Source organism: Cebus imitator, unplaced genomic scaffold (genome assembly GCF_001604975.1).
Source record: "Cebus imitator isolate Cc_AM_T3 unplaced genomic scaffold, Cebus_imitator-1.0 Scaffold668, whole genome shotgun sequence".
Lineage (NCBI taxonomy): Eukaryota > Metazoa > Chordata > Mammalia > Primates > Cebidae > Cebus > Cebus imitator.
In genome coordinates, this window is record NW_016107983.1 from 691,113 (window position 1) to 700,003 (window position 8,891).

Here is an 8,891-nt window from a genome sequence, read left to right on the forward strand (position 1 = left end):
CCCAGTAGCTGGGATTACAGGCATGTGCCACCATGCCTGGCTAATTTTTGTATTTTTAGTAGAGATGGGGTTTCTCCCATGTTGGCCATGCTGGTCTCGAACTCCTGACCTCAGGTGATCCACCGGCCTCAGCCTTCCAAAGTGCTGGGATTACAGGTGTGAGCCACCGCGCCCGGCCTGATTCCGTTTTTAAACAAAATTGATTTCTTCATCATCTGTTTGCATTTCCTATTGCAGCCACCGTTTCTACCAAGCCCCAGTCTCTTGGATCGGATTTTACAGATCTAAGTTATTTAAAGAAATTTGGCTTTTCCGTCATTTTAAAATTAATCGCCGAGCGCGGTGGCGTGTGCCTGTAGTTCCAGCTACTCGGGAGGCTGAGGTGGGAGGATCGCTTGAGCCCAAGAGTTCTGGGCTGTAGTGCTCTATGCAGATTGGGTGGCCACACTAAGTTCGGCATCAATATGGTGACCTTCCGGGAGCGGGGGACCACCAGGTTGCCTAAGGAAGGGTGAACCGGCCCAGGTCGGAAACGGAGCAGGTCAGAACTCCCGTGCTGATCAGTAGTGGGATCGTGCCTGTGAATAGCCACTGCACTCCAGCCTGGGCAACAGAGCAAAACCCCATCTCTTAAAAAAAAATTAATCATAAATTTTATCCAGTGCAGGTTCAGCAGTGGTCAGTTTTATTTTGTGGTATTGGAAGAGTGATTGTTTCTATGCATTTCTTAAGGAATCCAAGATAAATTTTTGAGCAGTTTTGTGAACTGGAGAGCGGAAAGGAGAAAGGGAGGGGAGAGAGATGGAGGAGAGTGGGGCGAGCACGAGAGGATACGCAGTAAAGCAAGTCAAAATAGGGTTTAAAATGCCCTGCCGAAGTCCTCCACGTATTGAAACCTGGAATGGGACGAGAAGGTCTGGAGAGAACAGAGAACAGGGTTCAAGGTCAAGGCTGCCAGATGTGGCTGCAGGAAAAGGAGGAGGGGGACCCACAAGACCCTTGGAGGGAGCCATCAGAGGGGGAGAAGGAAACCAGGCGCGGGCCCAGGCGCCCGCGCACTCCGGCTTGGGGATGCAGCAGCAGCAGAGCGCCCAGCCGGCTGCCTTCAGGGCAGGGACGGAGAAGATGGGCAGCGAGTGCTTGGCGGTGCTGGGGAGGAGGGGCCCTGGGAAAGGACGGGCACCTGCCTTCTTCCTCAGCTCCAGGGACCGCAGGTGATTCAACTTCCTCTTCGTGCAGGATGATGGCCAGTGTGGGTTTCTGGGGCCAGGTACCCAGGGAGACACTTGCTACCCTACTGTGTTCCACCCCTGCCCACCGTCCACTTGTTCAGTGTGCCTCCTCAAGTGCGCTCATTTAGCAAACAAAAATACAGAATACTCAGGTAAATTGCAACTGTAGATAACCAGTTTTTCTTTTTCTTTCTTTTTTGTGTTTTTTGAGACAAGGTCTTGCTCTGTCACCCAGGCTGGAGTTCAATGGCACCATCAGGGCAGACTGCATCCTGGATTTTCTGGGTTCAAGCAATGCTCCGGCCTCAGCCTCTGCCCCACTAATTTTTATATTTTTTTTGTAGAGACAAGTTTTCCCCTTGTTACCAGGCTGGTCTCTTTTTTTCTTTTTTCCTTGCTTTCCTTTCCTTCCCTTTTGTCTCTCCCTCCCTCCCTCCCTCCCTCCCTCCCTCTCTCTCTCTCTCTCTCTTTCTTTCTTTGAGATGGAGTTTCATTGTTCAGGCTGGAGTGCAATGGTGCAATCTCGGCTCATTGCAACCTCCACCTCCCGGGTTCAAGAGATTCTCCTGCCTCAGCCTCCGGAGCAGCTGGGATTACTGGCATGCACCACCACGCCTGGCTCATTTTGTATTTTTTTTTAGTAGAGATGGAGTTTCTCTGTTGGTCAGGCTGGTCTCGAACCTCGAACTCCTGACCGTAAGTGATCTACCGGCCTCAGCCTCCCAAAATGCTGGGATTACAGATGTGAGCCACCACACCTGGCCTCCCAGGCTGGTCTCGAACTTCTGGCCTCAAGCAATCCTCCCATTTCTGCTTCCCAAATTGCTGGGTAATATTATAGGTGAGTCACCACACCCGGCAACAACCAGTTATTTGTTTATACCATTTTTACACTTAAAAATTTGTTATCGGGCTGGATGCAGTGGCTCACGCCTGTAATCCTAGCACTTTGGGAGGCTGAGGTGTGTGGATCACTTGAGGTCAGGAGTTCAAGACCAGACTGACCAACATGGTGAAACCCAATCTCTTCTAAAAATACAAAAATTAGCCGGGCGGTGGTGGCATGCACCTGTAATTCAAGCTCTCAGGAGGCTGAGGCAGGAGAATTGCTTGACCCTGGGAGACAGAGGTTGCAGTGAGGCAAGACCGAGTCACTGCATTCCAGCCTAGGTGACAGAGCGAGACTCCATCTAAAAAAAAATTGTTATCTGAAATTCACATTTAACAGGGTGTTCTGCATTTTGTCTGGTAACCTTACTCCTCTTCCAGTTTCCCCTACTCTTCCTCTTAGGCCCACCTGAACTATGCAGCCCACTCCCTGTGGACCCACTGCTGGGCTTACTTACTGGCTGGGGTCCTCCCTAGGTGGAATTCACCTCCATGCCAGTCAGCAGCATTATCATCAGGCCCATGCTCATCTTTGATCTTGTCATTGATAACCTTCAGGATACATTTGGCATACTTCCAAATTAACCACCGGGGAAGGGGAAGGTCTTAAGACTCAGGTCTTACATACTGTCACAGGAAGAGTAAAGAATCTTCCTGTGAGCCCCTCTGTGAGTTCCTCAAACTATCAACATACTGATTAATACAGAACCTACTGACATTGAAAACGACACCAATCTGTTTCTGAATCCTGAAGCTTTGCTGCTTGTCCTGCATGAAGAACATTTTAGGCTGGGTGCATGGCAGCACATGCCTGTAACCCCAGCACTTTGGGAGGCTGAGGTGGGTGGATCGCTTGAGGTCAGGAGTTCGAGACTAGCCTGGCCAAATGCTAAAACCTCATCTCTACCAAAAAAATACAAAAACTAGGTGGATGTGGTGGCTGAGGTGGGAGAATCACTTGAACCTGGGAGGCAGAGGTTGCAGTGAGCTGAGATTGAGATTACACTGAACTCCAGCCTAGGCAACAGAGTGAGACTCTGCCTCAGAAAAAAAAAAAGAAAAATTAGCCTGCATGTTGTCATCTGCAGCCCATGATTGTAACCTCTATATTGTACCCCCAGTGCAATAGGACAACTCCAGTACAAGGAGTTCCCCTCTCTTCTGCTAATGTTCTCATAAAAGCCATTCACCTTGCCGCAGACTCTGGAACAAGCCCAGCTTTCTTGGTGTGACTTCGTTAGTGCATCTTCCTGTGTCAATCCTCACTTTTGGCTTCCAGTAAACCTCTATCAGGTTGTGTCTATCTCAGCAGCCTTAATTTTGGTCAGTATCATCGAAAACTCTGCCCTGGGGAGTGTGAAGCAAAAATGCAAAAAACACGTTTTATTTGATGATGGTGACATTTTCATTCAGGAATTTTGACTATAAAGACTGGATTTCTGGCAGGGTGCGGCGGCTCTCACCTGTAATCCCAGTACTTTGGGAGGTAGAGGCAGGCAGATCGCCTGAGGTCAGAGACCAGCCTGACTAACATGGTGAAGTCCCATCTCTACTAAAATACAGGTGTGGCGGTAGGTGCCTGTAATCACTGCTACTCAGGAGGCTGAGACAGGAGAATCACTTGAACCCAGGAGGCAGAGGTTGCAGTGAGCTGAGATTGCGCCATTGCACTCCAGCCTGGGGGACAAGAGCGAGACTTCGTCTAAAAAAACAAAAAGACTGGATTTCTGGCTTCTTCGAGTTGTGGCAGCCCCCTGCCCGGTTTTCCACTTGGCCTCATCACCAAAAGCTAAGCATGCCTCTCCTTTTTAGAAAGTTGGGGCTGGGCACGGTGGCTCCCGCCTATAATCCTAGCACTTTGGGAGGCCAGGGTGGGTGGATCACCTGAGGCCAGGAGTTCAAGACCAGCCTGGCCATCAGGGTGAAACCCCGTCTTTAAAAAAAAAAAAAAAGAAAGTTGGTAGTCTCTGCTTCTCCTTGGCCACCCTATAACCTGTTCTTGTCCTGTGGGAGCTTTTGCTTGACCCACTTCACAGGCTGGGGTCAGATTCCTCAGCTTGATCCTCAAGGCCTTTCCCATTCAGGCAACGTCACCTCTCTGCTGCCCTCCTTCCCTGTTCCTTTTCTTCCTTCACCTTCCTCTCCTGGCCCAGGGGACACTGGATGGCTCCATAGTATATACCATGCCACTGGCCTCCCTGTCTCTGCACTCGCAGGCCCTGTCACCCAACTGGCAATTCTCCTTCCTGTAGTCACATCCTACTCATTCATCCAGGCCCAGACTCCATGCACGTCCCCCAGAGACCCTCTTTTGTCTCCCTGTTGGAAAGTGCTTCCTGCTTCTCTCCTCTGGCCACTCACAAAACCATTGCTATCCCTTATCAGCCCTTTTCTGCATACATACACACACACGCACATACGCACACACACACACACATACACACATTCACACATGTGCACATACACATATCCCTTACCAGCCCCTTTTCCACACACACACACACACACACACACACACACACACACACACGGCTAAGCATCCATTGTGTAGATGCTGGGGAAGCAACTAGGAAAATGACCTTTGGGAGTGTTAAAGAAAAAGTGAGACCAGGCGAAGTGGCTCACACCTGTAATCCCAGCACTTTGGGAGGCCAAGGCAAGAGGATCACTTGAGCCCAGGAGTTCAAGACCAGCCTGACCAACATGGCAAGACCTAGTCTTTACAAAAAATGCAAAAAAATTAGCCAGGCATGGTAGCGCATGCTTGTAGTCTCAGCTACTCAGGAGGCTGAGGTAGGAATATCGTTTGAGCCCAGGAGGTCGATGCTGCAGCGAGCCGTGTTGGTGCCACTACCCTCCAGCCTAGGTGACAGAGTGAGACTCTGTAGCAAAAAAAAAAAACCAAAAAAACGTGATTCAATAATACTTGTTAAAGCACTGTAAAGGCTGGGCACACACAGGATAAAGGCTGGGCTCACGCCTATGATCCCAGCACTTTGGGAGGTGAAGGCGGACAGATCACCTGAGGTCAGGAGTTCAAGACCAGCCTGGCCAACATGGTGAAACCCCAGCTCCACTAAAGATACAACATTAGCTGGGCATGGTGGCATGTACCTATAATCCTAGCTACTCGGGAGGCTGAGGTAGAGAATTACTTGAACCTGGGAGGCAGAGGCTGCAGAGCCAAGATTGTCCCACTGTACTCTAGCCTGGGCAACACAGTGAGACTCCATCTCAAACAAACAAACAAAAAGGGCATGGTAAGGTCCTTTATTCAGGACCATGGAGACAGACATGGGAAGCACTAGAGTGGAATCCTGCAGTCGGGGAGAGAGATCCGGCTCAGCTCTGAATACAGCATAGGAAAGTGGGGGTTGAGAGCCAAGGAGCAGGGTGGGGGCCGGGGGGATGGGAAATTACTAAAAGCAACATCAGGGGTCGGGGATTCCAGCTAAACTGACCTAACAAGATTCTAGCTGAAGATAGGCTAGGGTGACCAGACATTACCTGGGGGCTGGTGGGGACTGAGGAACTTGACCAGATATCAAGGGTGATCAGATTTTGAGGATGGGGGATTACACTACAGTGAGCTAACAGGGTTCTTGCTGAAACTGCATTTTATAAGGAACTACATAGATGGGTCTAGAAGAAGCCTCAGGGGCCTGGGTCAAGAGAGTGTCAGGAGCCTCCAGGTGACTTGTCTGCAGAGCTCAGGGGAAGAGAGGTCCCTGACCTGGGCTACCAGGCTAGACTGAGAATAGACTCCTCTATGGAGAAAACATGCAGCAACCTGTAACTTAAAAGAGGGATTTCCAGACTGAGAAAACCGTTAGGTCTCCATATGCAAGCCTGGAACCAGAAGGTCTGAAGTTCTGCCTGCCTTAGCGAATCGTCTCCCACTGCCTGAGGTCGACATTGTCCCTAATTGCCCAGTGGAGCGTCCCCGGACAGGCCTCTCACCCCACCCTGCCATCTTCACTGTTCTTATGATAATGTGAAAGCTCCTTGCCCCATCGTGCCATCTTAACTGCTCTTCTGCCTTACCCAACCCGCCATTGTAACTAAGCTTGTGGTCATGTAGGCTCCTTGCCTCTACCCCCCACCACTGTAACTGATCTTACTCTACAACATTCCCCCCCCCCCCGCAAAATTACCCCAACTTATAAAACCAACTCCCACCCTTACTCCCTGCACCTGTCCTTTCTCGGGTTCGGCCCACTTGCACCCAAGTGAGAAATAAAACAGCCTTGTTGCCCACACAAAGCCTGTTTGGAAGATCTCTTTATTAAATGCATTTAATATTCGGTACTATTGGACGTGAATAACAAAAACAACCAAAGCAATGTCACTGTGCCTGAAGGGGCGTGGCCCACCTGGAACCCAAGGCAGCCTTCCTTCCTGGGAAAGTGGGGAGGGAGCTGAAATCGAGCAGGGGCTGACCACAAACTGTCCTGGAGGCCATGCTCAACTTTTGACTCCAGCGTACTGGGAAAACCAGTGGCATTTTTTAAGCAAAGAGGTTACACAATGAGTCTGTATTTTGCTAGAATGTAAAACCCATCAGGGCAGGGATTTTGGTCTCTTTTATTTCCGGAACACCTGGTAATAACTGAATAAACATTGTGTAATGCATGAGTGAGAGAAAGAGTGAATGGGGTGCAGGGACATAGATCACGCTGGCCACAGGGCAGGGACGGACTTCAGTGGGCAGAGTTTGGGAAGGGAGGTCAGGAGGTTGGGATACCAGGAGAGAGTGAGAAAGGCCAGCTAGTGCGGGACAGAGTGGAGGGGACAAGTGGAGAGGTTTAGAGGTGACTTTATAGTGTCCTTCACACTTCAAAAGTCTGGCACAGAGTAGTCACCTGTGGACATTCTAGATCTGATCAAAGGCAGAACCACCTGGCCCTTGACTCCAGCAATGCTATGGCTGGCCTGGAATTTCCTCCCCGGCAACCGTGTCGTTCTTACAGCATTTCTTCCCAGTCTACTTAGAGCTTCTTCAGACATTGCCTCATCAGATCCTTATCACAGCCCTGAGAAGGGGGACTCATTAGCTCCATTTTACAGACTCGGAAACAGAGGCCAAGAGAGGTTACGTGACTTCCCTGGGGTAACATACGGGAGATGTGGAATTCAGACCCAGCCACCAGTCGCTGCCTCCAGGGTCCTTTCTGCTTCCTCAGTCAGTTGGAGAGTTACGATTAGCAAATGTGAAAGACAGCACCAGGCAGCATGTGGATTCAGCATGAAATGGGATATTAATAGTGATATTAATAATAATGAATGGTGCTGATGTTCATCAAGTACTGCTGTGTGTCAGCTTCTACTCCAAGCACTTGACCCGAGTCCCCTCATTCATTCTTCAGACACTCTGAGTTTGATCTGTCACTCTCCCCGTTTTACACGTAGCCAAGCACATGAGGGACACCGATGTGGGCTGACGCCGTCAGGGAAGGCCTCAGAGAGGACGTAAGATGCGGGTGGGAGAGGAAGAAGGCACGCTGGAGGCAGATGTGGCTTCAGCAAAGGTGTGGAGGAGCAGGCAAGAAAGGAGGGGAGAAGCCAGTGGGTGTGTGAGACACGGCCTTGGCCTGCCTGCTCTCCAGGAGGGGCCAGGCCTGGCTGATTGAGGTTTGGCCACAGTAGGTCCCTAGGGCATGTTGATGACAACAGGGTGATAAGGGTGCCCTGGGCTGCAGTGAGGAAGAGGGGCGGAAGAGGGAGACAGCTGGCTTGTCAGGGCAGTGTGGGTTGGTTGGAAGTCCTGTGCTGAAGCTATCCTCCCACCCCAGCCTCCCAAGTAGTTGTGACTACAGGCAGCATGACTACACCCAGCACATATTATTTATTTATTTTTGAGATAGGATCTCCCTCCGTTTGCCCAGGCAGGTGTGCAGGGGTGCCATCTTTGCTCACTGCAGCCTCAACTTCCCTGGCTCAGGTAGTTCTCCCACCTCAGCCTCCCAAGTAGCTGGGACTACACGGACGTGCCACCATATCCTGCTAATTTTTGTCTTTTTAGTAGAGGTGGGGTTTTGCCATGTTGCCCAGGCTGGTCTCAAACTCCTGGACTCAAGAAATCTACCTGCCTCAGCCTCCCAAAGTGCTGGGATGACAGGTGCGAGCCACTGTGCCTGGCCAGAATCCAGCAAACTTTATGTAGCACATTTAAGAGGCCAGTAAACCAGAGGTTGCACAATGGTGCCCATAGCTTTTTGTTTGCTGCACAGTGTTGGTTCATATATTGTTGTTTTTGAAAAATGAATAACTCAAAAAATCAGAACATTTCAAATCCAAACCCAAATTTACTGTTTCTACTGGAAAGTGAAAAGATCTGGCAATGCAGGGCCTCACTTCTTCATGGCAGCAATTGGCTGAAACACCTCTTAGCTGCAGTCCCCACTAATCCCTGTTGTTATGCTTCACCCATCTCACTCACTGATGTCACCTGCTTGGCCCCCTTAGGCATTGAGTTTGTAACACCCGATTTAGAGGAACTCCAGCATGTTTGGAGAAGGGACCAGATTGTCTAGTGATTTGGAACTATATCACATGAGGACCAGCTGGAGCAATGGGGGATATTTACCCTCTAGGGTCTTGATTACTGCTTTCACATTCAAAGGGCTAAGATAGAGAAGGGGTCAGATCTGTTCTATGCCACCCCAGCAACAAACTAGAACCAGTGGACGCTTGTGCAGGGAGCAGGAGGGGAGGCAACAGGGAGGCAGATTTCTGCTCAAACTGAGGCAGACTTTTTTTTTTTTTTTTTTT